General features: G+C 45.2%; 1 protein-coding gene across 7 annotated transcripts in view; it reads left to right on the forward strand.

The window, feature by feature from the left end:
- The window catches only part of KCNIP1 (potassium voltage-gated channel interacting protein 1), a 403,546-nt gene that overhangs the window by 247,155 nt on the left and 134,135 nt on the right, over nt 1-22,256 (forward strand). For 2 of the 7 annotated variants that reach the window (XM_062629223.1, XM_062629221.1), the window contains exon 2: nt 16,979-17,070. The exons of 4 other annotated variants lie outside the window; for them this stretch is intronic. The gene's annotated coding sequence lies outside the window, so the exon portion shown is untranslated. Of the gene's footprint in view, nt 1-5,979; nt 6,134-16,978; nt 17,071-22,256 lie in introns of those variants that run through there. One more of the 7 variants, XM_062629222.1, reaches the window with a different exon arrangement.

The raw sequence follows: 22,256 nt of genomic DNA on the forward strand, positions 1-22,256 counted from the left end.
CTTGAGTAGTGGTTATCAAAATTTCAATGCTTTGCACCCTATACAAACCTAAAAAGGAATCTTTTGGAATTTTTCTGAGAAACACAATGTAACTTCATTTTGGAAAGATGTGACTGCACCCAAGAAGCCTCAGGCCAACAGCACTAATATAGGGCAACTGTCTTAGTTTCCTTGTTCCTCCTTCATTAGATGCAGAGATTTTCATCTCTGATCACTTTGAGTTGAGCATTAAAAAAGAAGGAAAATGAATATTCTTCCCTCTTCCTCTTTGGATTTAAATCTTTAGAAATTAAACACCTCGGTGGGCTGCCCTCCTCTGCTCTGAAGCATCACATGGGGGGGGCTCATTTGAGCTGGAAGCAGGCTGGCTGTCTCGGTGAGAACAGACCAGCAGATACCAATGTCATAGCTGTGTAATGCAGGTTTTTCTGGTCTGTGCACAAGGGCCTGTTTGCTGCTGGTTAATTTTAGATGTCTTGTGGGAGGACCCTCAATATCTGAGACTTGCTGAAGCCTGAGAAACCACTGAAATACAGCCCCAAATCCCTGGTAGCTGTTGTGAGCAGCTTCTCGCATAGCAGGTTGCTTGCTTCTCTCATCAGTGATGGTAATGTTTCTCCTCGCAGTCAGCGGAAAGCCAGAGCAAAGCAGGATGGTTGTGGTGAGCTGCAGCAGGTGATGCGTTGCAGGATGGACAGGGAAACCCTCATTTTGTGCTAGGCTGCAGCAGAACGGCCACCGAGGCTTTGTGTTTGTGGACTGGCATGTCTGTGCTGTCACCCCCATGCTGGCTGCTGCGTCTGAGGGTGAAGCCATTGGTAAGCTCCTTGTTGAGGCTGGTAGCGGTGGGACACGGTGACCTGCCAGGCTCCCACAGCATGGCCATGTGGCTGTGTATGTCTGAGAGCTTGGGGGCACTAGCAGAGGTACCCAAAGCCTTGGGAGTTGGAAAGGGCCACCACAGGGGGTACTCCCCAATGTCCAACCCTGCCACCACTGTGCAGCACGACATCACAAGCACATCATTTACACTGCAGATGCTGTAAGTTAAATATGTGAATTTATAGAGGATAACTGTCCCCCCAGGGGGCTGCTGGCAGGGCCAGGTATGGCAGCTATGCAGTGGGGTGGGTTGATGCAGGGCCTTGCTGCTCTCCCATGCAACCGTGCATGGTCACTGCATGGTATTTCCCTCCAAAACATGGGGTTTTTAATGGCTTTTTGCCTGAGCTGCAGGCCCCCTAGTCATGGGCTGGGGAATGCGGGATGATGGGGACCACAAGAACACAGGGAGCAGTGGAGGGGCATCACCATCCCTCCTTCCCCACATCCCTGCCCACAGCGTGAGGGAAGGCAGGGAAGGGGCTGCTCTGGTTAGGACAAGCACATTCCTCCCTCCCTCCCTAGGAGCCTCATGCCCTTTTCAGTGAAAGAAAGCAGATTTTCTGCTTTGCCAGAAATGTCGTTTGGTTTTGAACTTGTTTTTCATCCTGCTCCAAACAAACCATTCGCTGTCTCTGCACCTCCTTCCTGCTCTCTGCTGGGGACGTGTCAGAGATGCCTCAGGAGGGGTGAAATGACATAAGAGGGCAACATTTGTGAGTTAATGTTCTTAATGACAAGTTCTTAACATCTCCATAACTATGAAGTTTACAACTCCATAGTAAAGCACAAGTGGAAATTACTCTTGAATTTTAGCAACTGATTAAGAGATGAAAACAAATTGTGGCTACAGAGGTTTACTGTGTAAACCTGAGGCATGTGAAGTGGGGGTTTAATGGGGCATTGACTTGGCTTGTTAAGCCTGATGATGAGGGTTATAAACTGAGTGCTTATGAAAATGAACTGCTCACTAATAAGTAGATTTAAAATAATGCATGCATTGAAAAAGATGGGTGTGAAAGTGCTGTCTACTGTTATGTACTCTGAAGCTATGCAGGATTTTTTGACCTTAGAGGAAAGTTAAAGTTTAACCTGGATTTTAACAGCACTTTGCTGTCCATTAACAGAGGAGGCACACTATGACAACACTTTAATTGCTGATTTGAGTTCACATTTGTTTACTGAGATGCTAAAATGAACTGATGATAGTAACTGAAAATAAAGACAGTAACAGATTTGGTCAAAGCAGCTGTCTGGTGGAAACAGGTTTTGAGGAATTTAGATTAAACCAAGATTTTACTTCCTTCCAGGACATTATTGCTGTCTTGGAAATGTCCCATAAACATTCTTTCTTTTTGTAAAAGAAAATGAAATCATTTTTAAGGGTATTTCATTGCTGCGTTTACATCACTTCAAGACATCTGTTCAGCATCATGGTAGAGGCATCACAATTGTCTTTTAAATATGGGGGCACCTGCTGCTAACGTTCAAGTTGTTTCATTCTGCCACCATAAGAAAAGCTTCTGTTTTAAAATAAATCACGAGGAATCTTCAGGTATCAGCATTTGAAGATCTAGAGGCTTGTACTGTGACCAGCTCAGTACCCTCCTGCCAGGAATTCAGTTTGACCTGTGTACACTCGAGAAGTTCACATTGCTTCCCACATGGAATACAGAGATGGAAATTTGCAGTCAGCTTGCTGTTTCTGAGAACATCGGTAAATGGGTACTGAATCTTGCTTGGACAGGCCTTTAAAGAAATCACAGTTATTGCTAAGTCTTTGGACTACACTGGCTCAGCCAATACTGGTGCTTAGTACTAGAAGAGACAGCTTCAGCCAGCTGATCTGGGCCTGGGTTCATTATGAACCCCTAAGCCCATTGCTGTAGTTTGGTATTGATGATGCTGTGTCTTGCCAAGGCAGTCATGTCCTGCAGTTTCTGAAGTTCCTCTATAAATCTGAAATTCATATGGAGGCCATGCAGGTTCCTGGGAAAGCTAAGCCATTTGTCATGGGTTCTTATTCCATTAAATGAGGTTGCAGCTCAGAAGAGCATGTTTTTCAAGGGGGGTGTTTTCAGTGCAGATGTCACGGATTCACAGAGCTGTGTACTGTGAGTTAGAGCAAAACTCTTCTGTAGCATTGGTGAAAGTGCATGTAGTCTTAAAAGCAGGCAGGGGACTCTGCTGGAAAGCTTTCTGCTTTCCACATGCACGACGAGTTTCCCTCCTTTACGCTTTCAGTACTGGTGTACTGATAAACTGGGATGGGACTGTTGTGGGTTCCTAGGCTCTGCCCAAAATCCAGCAGGTAGCTCCCATAGCAAACTTGTGCCATGAGCACTGGCATTTTCCATTTTCACAGGTATGCAGGCATTCTAGAGAGACAAACCAGTAAGACAATGATTTCCCAAAGGGGCTGGGTGTGTGCAGTTTTATAACTGGACACCTGTGAGATTCATCCCCTCATAGCCAAGAACATGATCCTGCACCCCGGTATTATCCTGGTAATCTTCCCCAAATGAGGACCCTTGCTTTCACCTGGGTAGCTGGCTCTCTGGGAACCTTTTTCTCAATGTAGCTTTGACTGGCAGTAATAAAGACAATCTGATTGTCCCTCACCCCTCAGCTGCCTGTTAAACTCACTCTGGACAGATAGCATCACCGTTTTGCCAAGAAATGCTAAGAGAAATGAAAAGTTATTTCCTACAAGAAGAGCAAACCACTGGGTAGCTTCTTGGTTTAGATTTGAGATACTTATCAGAGAACCCCAAGAGCTGGTTTAATGCTGCAGGCAGATCGGCACAACTCTTTTGCTTTGTTCTGGTTTTGCATACAGCATCAGAGTCAAATCCAAGCAGGACAGATCTGCTAAAGAGGTCATGTTAGCAGTGCATCCCGCCTCCCCAGTGCACCCAGCTGCATCCCACAGGCTGACAGCACAGTGAGGCATCCATAGGCTTGGACACTGCTATGTTGTGTGACATCAACAACTTTGACCCTTTATACTAATAAATCATTGCAGTACTGGGTAACATGGTAGGTATAGGTACGTTTATCAAACAAAACCATATTTTTCATGGTTCTGGCACTGTATTGAGATATAATGCTGTGAAGGATTGTCTCTTGGGCTTGGAATTCCAGGACTTGGAAAGAGAGCACAAGGTTTGGTAGCGCCTGTTTGTGCCACCAGTTAAAAGTAGCTCCTATTGCGTATCTGGTTTGAGTAAGATGAAATAATGTATTCACTTCAGAGCAGGCTGTTGTGGTTGTATTACCAAGCAGTGAAGTCAGGCTTGGATTAATAGATGAATGTAGAAGCACCATGATCCAATTCCAAGACTGGTTATTTTGTATTTACGTGGCAAATACAGAAATTTAAAGTTGCAGTGCAGCATATGGGAAATACCAGGTTTTACCAGGCTCCTACAGTCTTCTGGTTGAGCTGCTGCTGAAGGCAGGTATCTCCATAAAGGGGCAGACACTAATGGGAGTCTAACATTAGTCCATGAACTGCTATAATCCTCTCTATCACAGCAAGTTTAAGAAAGTGAAGCCAGCATGTCAGACCTGGAGATCTCCATGCTGCACTGATTGGTTTTTCCTCCATATTAATAAAGTAGCACTGCTTTGTAGCAGAATTTAGCAGCAATTGTTTGAGACATGCTTGAAGAGAAATACACACACACGTACGCTTTGAGACTTCAGATCAAGAAGTCAAATGTAAAATGCATTGCACATTACTGTGCTTCTTATGAGACAGGAGTTTAACAGCATTCCCAGCTCAAAAGATTCAGATCGATGACATGTCAGGGAACAGACTCCAGGGACTGAAGACCATTTTGCTGGTTGCTAATGCAGTGATGATTTCCTGTCTAAAGCCAAAGGGATCAATAACTTCAGTTAGAAAGAAAACTCTTCAGGGGAAAGAAAACTTGCGTCAGAGGAGCTCACTGGGCTGTTTAAGTAACAGCATTTTATAGATCCAACAAATGAGCTATTCCCAGCCCAGTAAGCAACGTTCCTCAGCGGCAGGCCAGGTACAGCAGAAATTAATTTAGCTTAATAATGTGTGTAGCTTGTAGAGCCATCCACAGCATTACGGAATTAATTTGGCACCACTTGCCATTTGGGCCTGGCTGTCCATGAGGCAGCTCACGAGAGGGGATAGCAGGCTCATCTGTAACTACACGGAATGCTTTGGAAAACACCGTGTAGGATTCATTCCATCTGTCTGGAGAGAATCACAGAATCAGTTAGGTTAGAAAAGCCCTTTAAGATCACCAAGTCCAACCCTTAACCCAGCACTGCCAAGGCCACACTAAATCATGTCCCTCAGTGTCATGTTTACTGCTTTTTAAGGCCAACCATGCAGCCAGTTTTTTACCCAGCAAAGAATACACCTCTCCAAGCCATGAGCAGTCAGTTTCTCTAGGAGAATGCTGTGGCAAATGGTGTCAAAGACTTTACTAGAGTCTAGGTAGACAGTGTCCACAGCCTTTCCCTCATCATCAGCTTGTCATAGAAGATCAGGTTAGTCAAGCAGGACCTTCCTTTCATAAACCATATGCTGATAGGTGCTTCATTTCTGCATCAGCTGTAGAAGCAAGGTTTTATCCATCCCAGCAGATCAATGTCTGCTTGAAACATACTCACAAATGAGCATCAGCTCTGCCTGATTAAAGCAGATCAGAGAATGCTACCTAAAGCAGACCATCAAAATAGCTTGAACTGGGGAAATGTATGCTGATGAGGCTGTGTATTTGCATTCACATATAAATGGTAGTGAAGCACCTGATGGAGATCATCTCAAATCCGTTCCCTCCCAGAGCTGTTGATTGCCACTGTCTCATCTCAATCAAGAGCTGGTGATGAACTGCATATATTAAATGCCAGCTAGGGTTTCAATTTAACTGTTGATGCAAGGTACGAAAAGGTTTTCTGCAGAGAACTTACCCGTTGCCTCATGGAATGAGTAAGAAATTCCATCTCTTGAGGGATAGAAATGTACTAGCAGGTGGAGACTTCTGCACTTGGTGACTGTCTGCCTAAGGCATATTCTTATTTCTGAAGAAGGGAGGACGGTCCTTGTGGAGGGAGGAGTGCTGAAACTGCTTCCTGATGTAGTGAAGGCTGAGGAACCCTTGGGATGTTTTGGATGACAACTCCGCCAAACCCTGAAAAGGGTTGGAGTATGGAAAATGGGCAGCTGGGGAAGGCATGCAGGATGAGCCCTGAGCCCAGGGGTGAGGTGAGTGCCTGCAGTTCAGAGGCTGATGGATGAGAAGAAAGGCAGGTTTCTGAGTATGAGGCTGTAGGAAGTAGCTCAAGTGTTGCTTCTCTTTCCTTTTCAGCACTTACACCTTTGTGAGGGTTTTTTTTCTGACTGTGCTTATTTTATGTGGTCTAAATATATTTTATATCTCTAAGATAGCTGACTTGAATGAAGAGTGATTTTGAAGTGACAGTAAAGCTCTGTTGCAATGACTGTAGCAGTGCTTATAACCAACATGTGTGAGTGCACATGCAGAGGCCGGGACAGTGGCACATTGCTTCCGAATATCCAGGAGGCAGCAGGATAGGTGCCCACTTGACCACATAGGCTGCTTCAGGAGCTCATAGCATGAGAGTCTGAGAGGAAGAGGTACCTCCTGGTGCTGGTGTGGTGCTTCCTGGCTTCTGGGAAGTCAGAGGACACTTCTGCAGCCAGGCTGGTCTGTGGCAGGGATGTGTGGCTGGCAGCCTGGGATTTGAGAGCGTTTCTGCATGTGCTCCTGTGCACTAGTGTGCCTAAAGTGGGGGTCATCAGCATTCAGCTTCATCTGCGGCTGCCCCTGGGAATGATTCTCCTTAATTTGCTTTAGCCAAGTATATCTCTAACCCCACAAAAATGGGTTGTCTCGTTTTTTAATTCTGTTCTCATGGGTTCTCTTCTTGCTGTGCAAATATTGATCTATAATCAGCATAGGCTTAGCTTTACTCCCACAGACCTTGCAGAATAAGTTAGAAGGACTGCACTTAAAGTAACAGCTGTTTTGACTACCTCATCCTTAATATGAAGTGACAGTTCTGTTTAATGAGTGCTATCATTGAATCACCAGGTTTGCATAGACTGTCTTACCCCTATGGAGGGATGACATCCTATGTCTAGCACCTGAAATAGGATTTCAAGTTTAAAAGCTGTATCCAGGTCTCTATATTTAGCTCTTCTTGTTTCAGAGGTAGTCAAGTTGCAAATACTTATGCTTCTATTTTATTTAAGTCCTATTTCAGGTATTTGCATTTAAGATTTCGTTGGACTTGTATGAAAAGCTCTGCATAGCACAAGACAGCTTGCTTTGGAGGCAGAAAAGTAGAAATGCCTCCCACGGAAAAGCAAGGACCTGTAGTTCAATGCATGTTCCTCACAGTGTGCAAGAGATGATCATGTCTCTCAGTGCTATTTTTCCACTGTGACTAATCCCCTATTCCTGTCCCCCTCTGCCCATCTTCACCAGTGGAAAACTCCGTAATTCATGCATGAAGCTGTACACACAGATACAGACAGCAAGAGCACTTAGCCTATGATTCAGTTCAGCAGCCTAAGATAATGCACTGTGTGCATAGAGAACAATATGCTTTTAGTCTGCTCCTAAGTGTTTTTTTTCTCTGAAAGGACAGGAATTATCTGAGCAGGATGCTGGCTTTTCTCCATAGGCAACACCTCTGCAGAGCTGCAAATGCTGGTGTGTGTATATAGCCCAGCCAGTCCTTGGGGGAAATGCAACTCAGACAAGAGCGCTTTACTTCTTGCTCCTGCATGAGCCAGGAGACCTCAGTTAGCTAAAGAGTGCTCATCCATTCTTCTTCATCACATGCAGTGATCTTTCTGGCAACATGGGCTGGTTTCAGTCCCTGATAGAGTTTGAGCACTTCTAACACTGCTGGAAAGCAGGGAGTCATTGGGATACTTCTAATGTCATCATTACAACAGAGAGCATCTGCGGGGACCCCTGCAGAAGGCAAGATTTGGAGTGAAAGCTGCTGATCACTGTAATAGTCTCCTCTGAAAAGAGAAGAATGGATATATCTGGAGGTGAAATCCAAGGAGAGCCTGAGGTACTTTATAGTTCTGGTTTATCGAAATTAGCACCACAGAAATGGTATTGGGATCAGGGAGTCTGTATTATTGTAAGAAAGCCTTGTGACATGGCTGGACATGCTGATCTGACACTAGGGTGGCAGTGTCCCAACAGCAGTGTTAGGAGCCATAAAGACCTATTCCAGTGACAGGTAAGTCATTATCATAGAATCATAGAATAGTTAGGCTTGGAAAGGACCTTAAGATCATCTAGTTCCAACCCCCCTGCTGTGGGCAGGGACACCTTACGCTAAATCATATCATCCAAGGCCTTGTCCAACCTGGTCTTGAGCACTGCCAGGGATGCTCTTTCTTGAGGGTCTTACGGAGATGGGCAGGGATAGGACTACTGGACTGTGTACACACTGTGGATAGCCCTCTTAGGTCATCCAGCAGGTGAGCATCCAATTCCTCTGGACACTGGAGTGTTCCAGGGGCTCTTAGGAGGGAAAGGTAGTTAAAAAGGTGTCATGATTTAAGGCGCCAGTCATGCAGCCGCTCGCTCACTGCCCCCCACCCTCCCTTCCTCCCCCTGCTCCCAGAGGGATGGGGAGGAGAATCAAAAGAATGTAACTCCCACAGGTTGAGATAAGAACAGTCCAGTAACTAAGGTATAACACAAATCACTGCTGCTACCACCAATAATGATAAGGGAAGAGAATGCAACTGCTCACCACCCACCGATACCCAGCCCGACTGAGCAGTGATCTAGCTCTTCCAGGTAACTTTCAGTTACATCCTGGCCATGACGTGCTGTGGTATGGAATACCTCTTTGGTCAGTTTGGGTCAGGTGTCCTGTCTCTGCTTCCTCCCGGCTTCCCCTCCTGCCTGGCAGAGCATGAGGCTCACAAAGTCCTTGGTCAGACTAAACATTACCGAGCACCAACTAAAAACATCGGTGTTATCAGCGCTGTTCCCAGGCTGAAAGTCAAAAGCACAGCACTGCACCTGCTACTAAGATGGAGAAAAAAGTGACTGCTACTGCTGAATGGAGGATAAAAAGGACATGGAACTGTTGGAACAAGTCCAGAGGAGGCCACGAGGATGGTCAGGGGCTGGAGCACCTCCCGTATGAAGATAGGCTGAGGAAGTTGGGGCTGTTCAGCCTGGAGACGAGAAGGCTGCGTGGAGACCTCATAGCAGCCTTCCAGTATCTGAAGGGGGCCTATAGGGATGCTGGGGATGGACTCTTCATTAGGGACTGTAGTGATAGGACAAGGGGTAACGGGTTAAAACTGAAACAGGGGAAGTTTAGATTGGATCTAAGGAAGAAGTTCTTTACTGTGAGGGTGGTGAGGCACTGGAATGGGTTTGCCCAGGGAAGCTGTTAATGCTCCATCCCTGGCGGTGTTCAAGGCCAGGTTGGACAGAGCCTTGGGTGAGATGGTTTAGTGTGAGGTGTCCCTGCCCATGGCAGGGGGTTAGAACTTGATGATCTTAAGGTCCTTTCCAACTCTAACTGTTCTATGATTCTATGATGAAGTGGGCTCTGGTTTGCACGAATTACACTTGAAGGTTGGGCCATAGTGAAAGGGGTCTTATTTCACTGCATTGGGATTTCATTTCCTCATGGAAAACAGCCATCCTCTGGCTTGGTGGATGATTTTCAATTTCATATGAAATCAGCGGGCTTACATGATGAGAGCAACTTGTGCCTGTGTATTTGGTGAGCTGCACTGAGGATCAAAAACCATCCAAAAAGCAGCAGCAACTGATGCCATTACCTGCCTTATGAAGAATAAACTCATATTGTAGAGTGCAGATAGCAGAAGAGTCAGGGCTATAGATGTAAGCTTGGCGCTTGATCTTTTCTCTGTAGTAGGGCAAGGCATAACAAAATACAGGACAAACACTCAGAGTGCATGGCTGTTAAAATACCAGCTTTGTGGGGCTGATATTATGACAGGAGATATCTAGTGATAGATTCAAATTCTACTAACAAAAGCAAACCATCTATAAATAGGAGTTTGCTTTGGCCAAAACTTCACTGAAGGTGTAGGTAGGGTAGGGGTGTCCCTGCTATGGGGATAACAGTTCAGTTCTAAAGTTAAATGCAGCCAGGCTTTTCCTCCAACATCATTTCAAAATGGAAGCCAAAACACTGGAACATTTTATGTTTGTATTTAAGTTGGAATTAGCTGTTAGAAAGTGATCAGATTGGCCTCAACCTACTAAACGTAAATATATTTTTATTGGTCTCTTTATTTTTTCCCCTGTGACTTTGACTTTTGAAGTGTGGATAATTTTAAGGGGGTTTTGACAAGGAAAAGGAATGCTGACCTTCATCGCTGCAGGACAGAGACCAGCTTGAATGTCATGTTTAATGAGAGTAATGAGTCCCTTCACTTCCAGCATCATCTCTGTGGGTGGACTGCTGCAATATGCTGGTGGGAGAGCCAAATTACTCCCATTCTATGTGTGCTTTGTCACTTTGGAAACCACGCTTCATTCTTGTGAGCTGTATTTCCCAGTGTTTCTGCCTGGAGGAAGAGAATTTGTACATAGAGGTGTAAATGGAAGTGCTCAGGACGGCTGTTTTGCTAGCTCTATTACCTGCCTCTGCTGCCTGTATCTGCCCAGCACTAGCTCCTTTCTCACTTCCCTGCTGAAGCAGTCGCTAGGGTTAGTCCTCAAGAGCCATTACTTTGTTTTGTGAAGCAGAAAGTTGTTTTCCACATTTCTTCAATGCAGTTGTTCGTTCTTACTGCATCTAGCCATCCAAAGACCGCAATTGCCTTTTAGGTCAAGAAAGCTGTGCGAAATTTCCACGCATGGGTACAATTATTCTCTATCTGAGGCAAAGCAGTGGTTTTGCTGTGAGTGAGTGGCCATGTGCCATCAGCACAGCACCATAGGTGAGGATGCTGCAGGAGTCCAGGCAAGAGGGACACTGAGTGCCTTACACCGGTTGTGAGTGAGGACCAGAGGGATGTCCTCAGTCATCAGACTCTTGAGTTGTATCTGTAATGTGTTGTAAAGTAATCTTCCTGAAATGAGGCTGTACAAAGTGCTTAAAACCAGGGAATGATTTAGCTAGTGCACAGTAACTCAAAATAAAATAAAGGAAATGAAACCCCCAGAAAGTTCACATTTACTGCAAACTCCTGAGCTTGAAACACCTGCATACCTGAGAGGAGATTTAATGCTGTTTCTCACTTTGATGCTATCACGACAGAACACTTTACATCATCTGTGCTGCCCCATGAGTGAGAAATGGGGATGGCCTTTGAGATTGTAGAAAACTCGAAGTAGAAATGAATTCACTGGAGATAAGTAAGTTCATGTAAGTCTCTATAAAAATGTTTCTGTCAGTCTGTTTAGATTATCAGCTGCTCTGCCAGCTGCCTCTGACAGCACAGGAAATGGAAAACTGGGGGTAGGAAATCTCAGGCTGCCTATTAAGGCTTTTTTAACTGTCACAGCAAACCGAGGGAGAAGTGTACTCAAAGGAGGATTTCGCAGCCTCTCAAAAGCACATTCATCACTGCAGGGTGGGCGGCACTTGGTACCTGGAGGAGGGGCGAAAGTTGTGAGGGTGGCTTTTTTCTCATACCTGTAACAAAGTCATTGTTTGGTTCATGTGAAAAAGCAGTTCTTGCTTTTCCATGTTGTGAGAGAAGGACTGGAGTAACAGAAAAGCTAGCGTCATAGTTTTGGTCTTGCCTCGTCTATTCTTTGGTACAGCCAAAGACCTGAGGGGACTCGTCTCTGGAGCTCCCCAGACACATATTCATGCTTTTATCAAGTGTTTCATGGTGTGAGGTCTGCTGTTGATACAAACATGGTGCTGTGGGCACAGTGCAATTACTAGGATTTCACTAGGCGAGTAGGGAATTTTCTTTGATGCAGCCTGTCCTTCACCCCTACCCACTGCCTCAGCCCAAGGAGGAGTTTCCCTGGAGTAAGGAAAGGGTGAAAAGATAACGTTTCCAGGGACTGCAGTCTCCAATCACTGATGTCTCCACTGGTTGTAAATTATTGGCTGGTAATGAAAAGACTTGATTTGTGTCTTGGGTTAGTTAAATAAAGGCAATATTAAGAACAGCCTTTAATGCCATAAAGCTAAGAACTAGGCTTTGCTTGAAATGTGTCCTATTTATGGATGGGCAGTCTGCAAAATATTCTGACCTAGCAGTTACAAGGGGTGTAGCTCATTCAATTCAGCTGCTTACTTTTAAGTAAGATCTTGTCTTCACTTCAGACTTTCTGTATTATCCATCATTGCAGCATCTCCAGACCTTTTTCCACCAGTAATTAGGGATGTGCTTAGATCTCATCAGCCAGGAAGCTGGGTATATCCTTGAGTACTCTGAAGAAAGTTGGGAATACCTAAATGCCTGAATGCTTTTCTAAATGGGGGTTAACCATGTGGAATATAACCCGTCCTGTCATATTTGTGCTATGCCAATTTGGGTTTGGAGCAGTGGGCTGTCAGTAGCGCTAAGATGAACTGTGTGTTCATCACACTGCCTATGCCCTTTAAACTGGGTAGTTCCCAGACTCCAGGATGCTTTCTTATCCATTCCTGCTTCCCAGAGGCTCCCTGAGATGAACTGTCCAGCTGGGATCTGCTTCCTTTTTCATGTGCCAGAGAGCTGGCACAAGGCCTTTGATCTTTGTGACAAGCACAGTTTGCATATACATACAGGGGTACTAAGATGTATCACATTAAGACACGTATTACAACTAAGGTAACAGTTCTATATCCTCAGGAGGTGTAGAAGTGAAAGGAAATGGACACAGAATAACAAGTTTTGGTGTGAAATGCAACAAAATTGGAAGTGGAAATACAAAACACTGGTTGCGTATTAATGAGGAACTGTTACTTGTTTCTGTGCCCTGGAGGTCTGGTGTCTGTCCGTGCCACCGGCAAATGGTTGGTAATTTACTCTGAAAGGTGTCTGTGTTACTATAGGGTTTTCCTCATAAAACAACCCTGAGAATGTAAAGCTCCTTTAGCTTCAGGGTTAGGATTTCCATCATGGGCTTGTCAATTCAGTCATAAATAGATGCTGTTACGAAAGCACCTACAAAGTGGATTATGTGGTGAAAACACTCAGCCCCTCTCCAGTGCTTTCTCTGTACCTGGAGGAAGATGTCGCAGCAGTCTCTAAAGCAGACTGAGCTTTTGCTTTTCTTGCTTTCTCCGTAACAGCTGTGTTAGGTGGGAAATGCAGTGTGTGAATCACCAAGTGCTACTGTCGCAATGAGCCCGTGACGTGGGCACTGGTCACTCAGACAGGCCTCTGCTGCTCAGGAGAGAAGTGTGAATCTGACCAAGTGCTTCGGGTTTAAGTTACTTTCCTAATCCAGGTATAAAACTGAGCATAAAGGCTACCCTTTTCCAGAGGGGCAATATTAAGCAATGCAGGACCTGCAAATTTTGGCAGTTATCGCAGGGTCCCCGTGGACTCTAAGTACATGCTTTATGCTATGTAAGAAGGTAAAACCAAGACATCCGCTGTAGATGGTTTTAGCCAGAAGGCAGTGCACCACCATCCTTTGACTTCAGGTTGAGAGGTCTGCAGGTAACTGTTGGGTTTAAGCCTTGTCCTTATCTTACATAATCTTGTGTCCTCCCAAAAGGAGAAATAAATGCTCTTTAGGATACTCCTTAGTAAGGGACCAACAAATACTTTTAGCATTCCTGACTTGGATGTCATACCAGTGCTGTGCTGGATGAAAGAGAGCAAGGAGAAAAAGCCATGAAAGGGCTTTGTGGATACTACCAGCAGCTGGCACAAACGGTTTCTTGGTGTAGCTTTCCCTTTTTGTCTGGACTTTGTATCTTTATGTTCTTCCTACATGTTCATTTTCAAGAGCTATCCTTTCATCTCTTTGCAGCTGATCTAAGTACCAACTGCGTCAAACCAGCACTCTCCATCATGCCCCTCTTAACCTTTTACCCTAGTCCTTTCTTCGTGGCCATTACCCTTCCACACTCACTAGAACAGGCTGTGACTTACATCCTACTATCACCAGGGACAGCATGGGCCAGGAGGTGACCTGTGGCTGGGACAGGCACTGAGACATTCTTACCACCTCTCAGCACCTTTTGCCAGTAGTTACTTTTAAGGGCAGAAATTCAATTAATTCGAATAACAGAAGTAAGGTGGAACACTTGTGACTATATTTGCATGTTTTAACATGCACTGACTTCATTTGAATGAAAGTTATAAGTGCTTTGACTCTGAGCCTGGCAAAGCTGTTGTGAAATAAGCACTAAAGGATGCTCTTGGCTGGTGCTGGGCTCTCTCTGTGCCGCAGTCCAGCCAGCCTTGGCTGCTCCAGCTTGCTGGCACCCAGAGCTTCGCTGCGGCTGAGCTCTCTGCCTTTCAGCTGCTCCCTGCCATTATCTGGGATTGCATTGGCTGGAGATTGGGAAAATAAACAAAATGAAACAATGCAACAACAGGAGAGAGGCCCTGGGTCTCCTACCTGCTGCTTCCTTGGCTCTGGCTCCCGCATTGCTCTCTCTGAGCTCTGGCTGTGCTGAGCCTGCTGCTGCCTAGCCCTGCTCAGGGGCACTAGCGGCTAATGCCACCCTGGGTTGGGAGAGCAGGCTGCCTCTGCTTCCATAAAACCCACCTAAAACCCATCTCCCCTTTTTCCTCTGTTTGCTGTCACCCACCGAGGCTTATTCGCTGTGGTGCTTGTCGTGAGGACTGGGCCGCAGATGCTGATTTCTGTAGGACAGACAAGATTTGTCAGGGATTGCACATGCAGTCATCAGTTTATTTGTGTATTGACATAAGGTTGCTGTAGGATTGCCCAAATAATCCCTTTGAAATTCTGAGTGTTAACGTGCAAAGCCAGTGAAGCACAAATTGGAGTCATTTATTTAGCAGGAAAGGAGCAGAATTCCTGCTAGAGCCAAACCTGAATTTGTATAGCTCTCCTCCTTTTCCCCTTTCCTCCTGTATCGCTGGGCTGACAGTCGGAGCGACGGCTGTGCCTGCACGGAGCGGTGGCAGCAGATGGCAGCAGTCTCCTTCCATTGCCCAGCGTTAAATCATCCCCAGGAGGCGCCGGGAAGCGGCTGTAAAGCTCAGCGGGATGGGGAGGGCACAAACGGAGCCGCAGAAGCTGCACCGGCAGCTCCCTGCTCAGGAAATTGCCAGGTCCTTTATGCAGTTTGGACGCCAGGAACTGAGGGTGTTTTAACTGGATCTGCCATTGACTGTCAGTGACAGATACCAAATGCTGTCTTCCCGTTATACTAGAACTGAAATGCGATTTGGAGCAAATGGGATTTCCAAGCTAAAGCGGACTGCCAGCTCTTTACTTTTGTTTCTTGACAATTATATCAATGCCACCAGGTGGGGATAAGAGCCTTTCTAGATTTCTATTGGGTTTACCTTTCCAGGCACTGACTCGGGTTGGGTCCAAGTGCACCGTGTAACATGTACCTGCCAAGAAACATCACTGTTGCTTTCTCACATTCTAAGTACTGAGTGCATGGGGCTGTCATAAAATCTTAGGGGCAGAGTGCTGAGCCTGGAAGTCATTTTGTTTCAGCATCTTTTCTATGTAAAAGTTCTGTTTTCAGCTGAGGAGCATTTCTTGGACTACCTGTCCCTTCTCATTTCAGTGATGGGATCGCTGTTCCCTGGGGGGTGGCTCCTAGCAGACCCCACTACCCCCACTGAGGCAGACCCCCATGTCAGCCACCTCTGTTCCTCCACCAGTTCAGAGCTGAGAAACTGTGGAGATGCTTGGGGTTTGCCGCCTGGGGATGAGAAGCGGAGGAAGGAGACCAGTCATATCCATCTGCCATGGGGAGACAAACACCCTCTGATAGTCACATCTTGTGGTAGAAACACAGTAGGCAAGTCCCCACCTTCCAGTCTCTGAAAAACAGACTGATGTTTCCTACAGAGCTGTCGAAATACACTGACACTGGGGACAGAAAGCAACCAACCAGTCAGGTTTTACCATGAGAAGCTACAGAGCTCTTCAGAGACATGCAGTGGCAGATGCAAGCCCAGTGCTGCAGGTGGGAGCTGCCCAGCAGCTCCTGGGTGGCATCTCCTGGAGAATGCTTATTGCGGCACCTGGGGCTGTGGTGAGAAAGGGTGTGGGATAACCCTCTGTGTCCTTGTCATCCTTGGGGCTTATGGACAAGCATATTGTGCTGTGGACTCTACATTGTATGGATGCACTCTGCAGCCAGTTGTGTTAGACAGCTGTGAAACCTGGGGTGGGAGCTCCACATGGAGCACTTGGAGTTGGAGATGGCAGCCTGCCACCCATGGTGGGAGAGGCCTTCCCCATGGTGCTTATTAAACCACCGTTAATGAATTTAATGGGCTTTGGCAAATGGCAAAAACGCTTCTGCCAAACACTTCTCACCCAAATCTCCTTCTGTGAAGAAAACTGCTGGGACACTGATGTAAGGACATTGCTATAAAAGCTTTGCTGATTCCACTCGATGGTTTGGGGTCCAAGCACTTGCTTCCATTGAAGAAACAGAAGTTCACCACATGACTGGTGGCTTATTACTTTTCTTCTATTTCAAAGCTCAATTACAAGTGTACAAACCCCATCTTCCTAATCTGCTCATCCTTGCACTCAGTCATGTTGTTTTCAGCAATGCTGGAATGCTCTGTTGCATTGGGAAGCAGCAAGGGAAGGGAAAGCTGGGGAGGGGAAGGGAGGGAGGCAAGACTATATGAACAGACAAAACAGTACTTCGTAATAAGAAGAAAGTCAACAGATCTTTTGTTTTGCCCTTTGGCAATGCAACCTTTTGTAATTAAATTACCAGGAGGAAATTATGAATCATTTGAGGGCTATGAGAAAAGTACAGTTAAATAAATCATTCATTACACTGCAAAAAGTTGGTTTAACTCTTCAGTGCTGGGGAAATTTTCAGGGATCTGCTGTTTATTTTTACATTTATTTTTACTTCTTAGTGGTAGATTTTTGTAAAGTTGGAAGCTGTAACCCCAAATTTGTGTTCTGTTTTCTTGCAGGTAAGTCTGGATGGGGCTGCTTGAACTGTGCGCTTTGGGAATGGATGAGAGCAAAGTAAGCCTTCTTCCAGCTGTGCCAGCCTGGTAGCAAGGTCAGAGTGCTGTCTTGATTTTTGAGCTCTAGTATTTGAAATGAAAATGAAAATGGAATGGATAATACGATTGCAGCCTGACGTGGCTATGCAGACTCAATGCCATCTTTCTGTTCACAGCAAATGTGAATGACACTGAACTGAATATGTTACTGAGAATTATTATGCAAGCTACTGTTTCTCTGGTTCCTCCTTAAACCAAGATTGGCTGGAGATAATGTGAAATGCTCACATTACTGATATTCTAAAGCGTAATTCAGCCTTTTAGCTGGGGTTTTTTGATCATTTAAATGACTTCTCTAGTTATGATAGATTCCAGATACAAACATTTCCGTCCCTCTTCTTGCATGAGGCTGAGTTACCAGGTCACAGGCTGAAAGCTTACTTTGCAGGTCGTTTATTAATCACCTGGCAATAGGATCTTTCTGTAAGCCAGTAGGATACTGCAATTGGACAGGCATGCTTTGCTTCCTACCTAACCCTTGCTCTGTGACAACTCCTGCTAGCAGTAAAAGAAACCTCTGGGCCTTGAAAGCTTCCTTGCATTGGAATGAGTGGAATCTGTTGAGATGGTGTCATGTTTATTGTGTCAGAGTTGAAATTTATTTCCTTTGGCTTTTTCTTTCTCTCATTTATTCTCCCGTTGTCTCCAGGAACAATTGCATTCACCTCTTGTCAAATTCTGGCATTAGCTTTCAAGTGTTGCCTGTGTAAATCAAACCGTGGCTTCTTTAGAAGTCTTTATTATGAAGTATTCTGTTGTCCTAGTCTCTGATCCCTATTCCTGTACCAGTACCAGCAGCAAAGATCTTTTAGCAATATTTCTGTATGCCCCTTTTGTGGTATCTGTTCAGATCAGTGCTATTTTTGTAATGCTAATGACAGGACAGATATTGATGATCAATATACAGAAAATGGTAGACAAGGCTGTCTTGTGAAGCTTTCCAAACACAGATTCTTTTCATATTTCAGCTAGGCACTGTAAAAGCTACTCACTGTCCTCAAATTCATTGAGTAGATCTGCACCACTCTAGATTTTATGCATGTAGTTATCTCGTTTCAATTACTATCCACATCAGCCAGAAATATTTTATATGAATGCTAAGAAACTTCTTCTGTTTGGCTCTTTCCTTTCCACTTGCGTTGACTGATGTTGGGATGTTTTTTATCAACCGAGAAAAGAAGACGTATCTTCTTTACAACTATATCACCACTACCATTTTGAGGATGAAATAACAAGAGAGCTTTTTCCCATACTAGTGAGTGCCTTACTTCTGGAGTAAAGCTGAGATTTCTTGTGATAGCAAAATGTGTTACTAGATCCACATATATCTCTGAATGACCAATGGTTTTGTAGTAGCTGCTGTATGTTTTTTCTTCTGAAAGCTTACAGTGGTTTTGGTCATGCTCATCTGTCTCTTTGGACATACCAGAGAAAACATCCTCAGTATGCATTCACTTCCACTTTTGAACACCTCATGGCTACCGGTTTTACATCTCAACTTGTATCCTGTGCTTGGTACAGAACAGGTATTTCACCATAGAAAGGTTATACTTCAAAATTTGGTGCTTTCTAAGCCTTTTTATTCCAATTTCCCATTTTTGGCTTTTGAACTCAGTTTGGTTTCCAAAACCTGGGTGACCAGATTCTCTTCCTCTGCAGCAGCTGATCATCCTCTAATGCATGTGAGTACTACTGACCCTGTCATGACATGTGATTCTTATGTGCCTTTTCATACACATGTACTGAGCTCTTGCCCTTGGTACCCAGCTGTATTCCCCCTCCACACTGCCCTCATCAACCTTGGCTTGGGGAATTCAACACAAGGAGCAGTGTCCACACTCCTTAAACAGTTTGTTCATTGCCTCCAAGAAGTAATAAGCATCATTTTGAACCTGGCACATTGCACATTATCAATGGAATAAATACCCTGTACTGTAACAAGGCTGTATAGTATTTCTCATATTTTAAGAAACTCTGGACTTGCTAATGGGTAAGGGGTTTGATGTGAGAACGCCATCTGTCTTGTTGCAGTGAAAAGCAGGCTTGTATTTCAGCATTTCTGTTTTAAATGTATGCCTCTTTGAAGGGTTTTTACGTGTGAGCAGATAAAAAGTTTGTAGATGTGAATATGAATACTGACAAATCAAAAATAAATCCTTAAAAATAAACCTCGGATGTAGTCTAAGGTATAGACAGGATTTTGGAGAGAAACTCCAAGTTGAAGAACTACACAAAAATACCCTTCTGCAGATCCACTGAAGTCAAAGTTAATATTCAGGTCATATAGTTCTTACACTGGCTGCAGAAATGATGCTGAGGGGGTTAGGAGATGATAGGTTAAAAATGAATGCTGTCCATAGATAGCCATTGTTTCCCACAGCGTATCTCAGAACCCAGCATACGATAGATTTCATCAGGCTTTAGAACTTCGTTTTTAAAAGCAAACCTTCCCTGTAAGCCTCACAGAAGGAGCAGAATTCCTTTGTTGCCCTCAGGCTAATGCCAATATCAAAAGCAAAATATTCTGCCTTAAAACAAAATTAATCCTAAACCCCAGAAGATGTGGACTGGCAGTTATCTTCAGTTACAACCAGTTTGTGTGGTATCTATAGAAAGCTGCACTGTCGATTTACACCTTGGTTGGCTGGGAAACAAGGAGCATTGGGAAGTTTACACATGGGAAGTGTATTCATAGGAAAGAGAATTGTTATGGGAAGCACCTCCTCCAGCTTGGCTGGTGGGTGTGCTCTGAGGATCGCGCTCCAAAATCTGTTGTGACAGCCTTTAGTTTGTGATTTATACCTCTCAGTTGATGTTGAAATCCTCCTTGTCGTTGTCTTAGTAGAAAAGAGAAACAAGTCAGAACGTATTGCTCTTGGAAAGGTAGGAAGGAGAGGCTTGTGATTAGGCTTTTGATCAGGCAGGTTATTGGGATACCACCAGTGGAAAAGTAACAAGGAAATTCAGCAGAGAGCAGGGGTGAAGAGGATTCCTGGGTTTGAAATATTTGCAATTTTAGTCTGAAAAAAAGAGTAGTTTATTTATTATGTTTAATATCAAATCATAGAATCACAGAATAGTTAGGGTTGGAAAGGACCTTAAGATCATCAAGTTCCAACCCCCCTGCCGTGGGCAGGGACACCTCACACTAAACCATGGCACCCAAGGTTCTGCCTAACCTGGCCTTGAACACCACCAGGGATGGAGCATTCACAACCTCCCTGGGCAACCCATTCCAGTGCCTCACCACCCTTACAGTAAAGAACTTCTTCCTTATATCCAATCTAAACTTCCCATGTTTGTTTTAACCCGTTACCCCTTGTCCTATCACAAGGCCCCCTTCAGATACTGGAAGGCTGCTATGAGGTCTCCACACAGCTTCTCTTCTCCAGGCTGAACAGCCCCAACTTTCTCAGCCTGTCTCCATACAGGAGGTGCTCCAGTCCCTGACCATCCTCGTGGCCTCCTCTGGACTTGTTCCAACAGTTCCATGTCCTTTTTATATTGAGGACACCAGAACTGCACACAATGCTCCAGGTGAGGTCTCACAAGAGCAGAGTGGAGAGGCAGGATCACCTCCTTGGACCTGCTGGTCACGCTCCTTCTGATGCAGCAGAGGACACAGTTGGCTTTCTGGGCTGCAAGCGCACACTGAAGCCGGCTCATGTTCATTTTCTCATCAACCAACACCCCCAAGTCCTTCTCCACAGGGCTGCTCTGAATCTCTTCTCTGCCCAACCTGTAGCTGTGCCTGGGATTGCTCCCACCCAGGTGTAGGACCTTGCACTTGGCATAAGTGAATACTTTGTAAGGTTGGCATCAGCCCACCTCACAAGCGTGTCGAGGTCCCTCTGGATGGCATTCCTTCCCTCCAGGGTATCAACCGAACCACACAGCTCGGTGTCATTGGCAAACTTGCTGAGGGCGCACTCAATCCCACTGTCCATGGCAGCGACGAACATGTTGAACAAGACCGGTCCCAACAAAAATCCCTGAGGGACCCCACTCGTTACTGGTCTGCAGCCGGACATTGAGCCATTGACCACAACTCTTTGTGTGCGGTCATCCAGCCAGTTCTTTATCCACCCAGTGCTCCATCCATCAAATTGATGTCTCTCCAATTTAGAGACAAGGATGTCGTGTGGGACAGTGTCGAACGCTTTGCACAAGTCCAGGTAGATGCCATCAACTGCTCTACCCCTGTCCATCAGTTCTGTAGCCCCATCATAGAAGGCCACCAAATTGGTCAGGCAGGATTTCCCCTCAGTGAAGCCATGCTGGCTGTCACCAAGCACCTTGTTGATTTTCATGTGCCTTAGCATGCCTTCTAGGAGAATCTGCTCCAAGATTTTGCCAAGCTCAGAGGTGAGACTGACTGCTCTGTAGTCCCCAGGTCATCCATTTTCCCCTTCTTGACAATGGGGGTTATATTTCCCTTTTTCCAGTCATCGGGAACTTCACCTGACTGCCATGATTTCTCAAATATGATGGCCAGTGGCTTAGCAACTTCATTTGCCAGCTCCTTCAGGACCTGCAGATGGATTTCATCAAGTCCCATGGACTTGTGCATGTTCAGGTTCTTAAGATGGTCTTGAACCTGATCCTCTCCTACAGCGGGCCTAGGGTTTTCATTCTCACAGTCCCTGTGTCTGCCTTCCAAGACTTGGGTGGTGTGCTCAGAGCCTTTGCCAGTGAAGACCGAGGCAAAGAAGTCATTAAGAACCTCAGCCTTCTCCAAATCCAGGGTAGCCAGTTCTCCCCATAGCAGCATTTATGAAGGCTGGGATATGCTTATTTATAAAGAGAATTTGCGTTGTCAGGGGTCTTTGTGCTGCTCTTCTGGAAATGGTGCGCAGAGCTGGAACACATTTAAAAATCACTTTTAAACGTATCCTTAAATGTATATTTGGAGTCCTGGGACTGGCAGAGGAGCCCTGCAGGGTGCAGGGGAGACCTTCAGTGTCAGTCTTGCCTGCTTGAGTAGGCAGAGCACGATGCAAGACACCTCATTGAGTGTGATGTGACCTATGAGGTATTTGTAATGATTAGTTGAGCTTACTAAGCACTTTTGCAAAGGAAATTGCTAATGTGGTTTGGAGGGGAAGAAAATAAAGGTTGTAAGATCAAAAGTATGCTTCTGTATCTTTACACCTTGCAGTTCAGGAACCCAAATGGTACTTAG

Source organism: Pezoporus occidentalis, unplaced genomic scaffold, assembly GCF_034315485.1.
Source record: "Pezoporus occidentalis ecotype Australia unplaced genomic scaffold, CSIRO_AGI_Poc_V1 ctg33, whole genome shotgun sequence".
In the NCBI taxonomy this organism is placed as follows: Eukaryota; Metazoa; Chordata; class Aves; order Psittaciformes; family Psittacidae; genus Pezoporus; species Pezoporus occidentalis.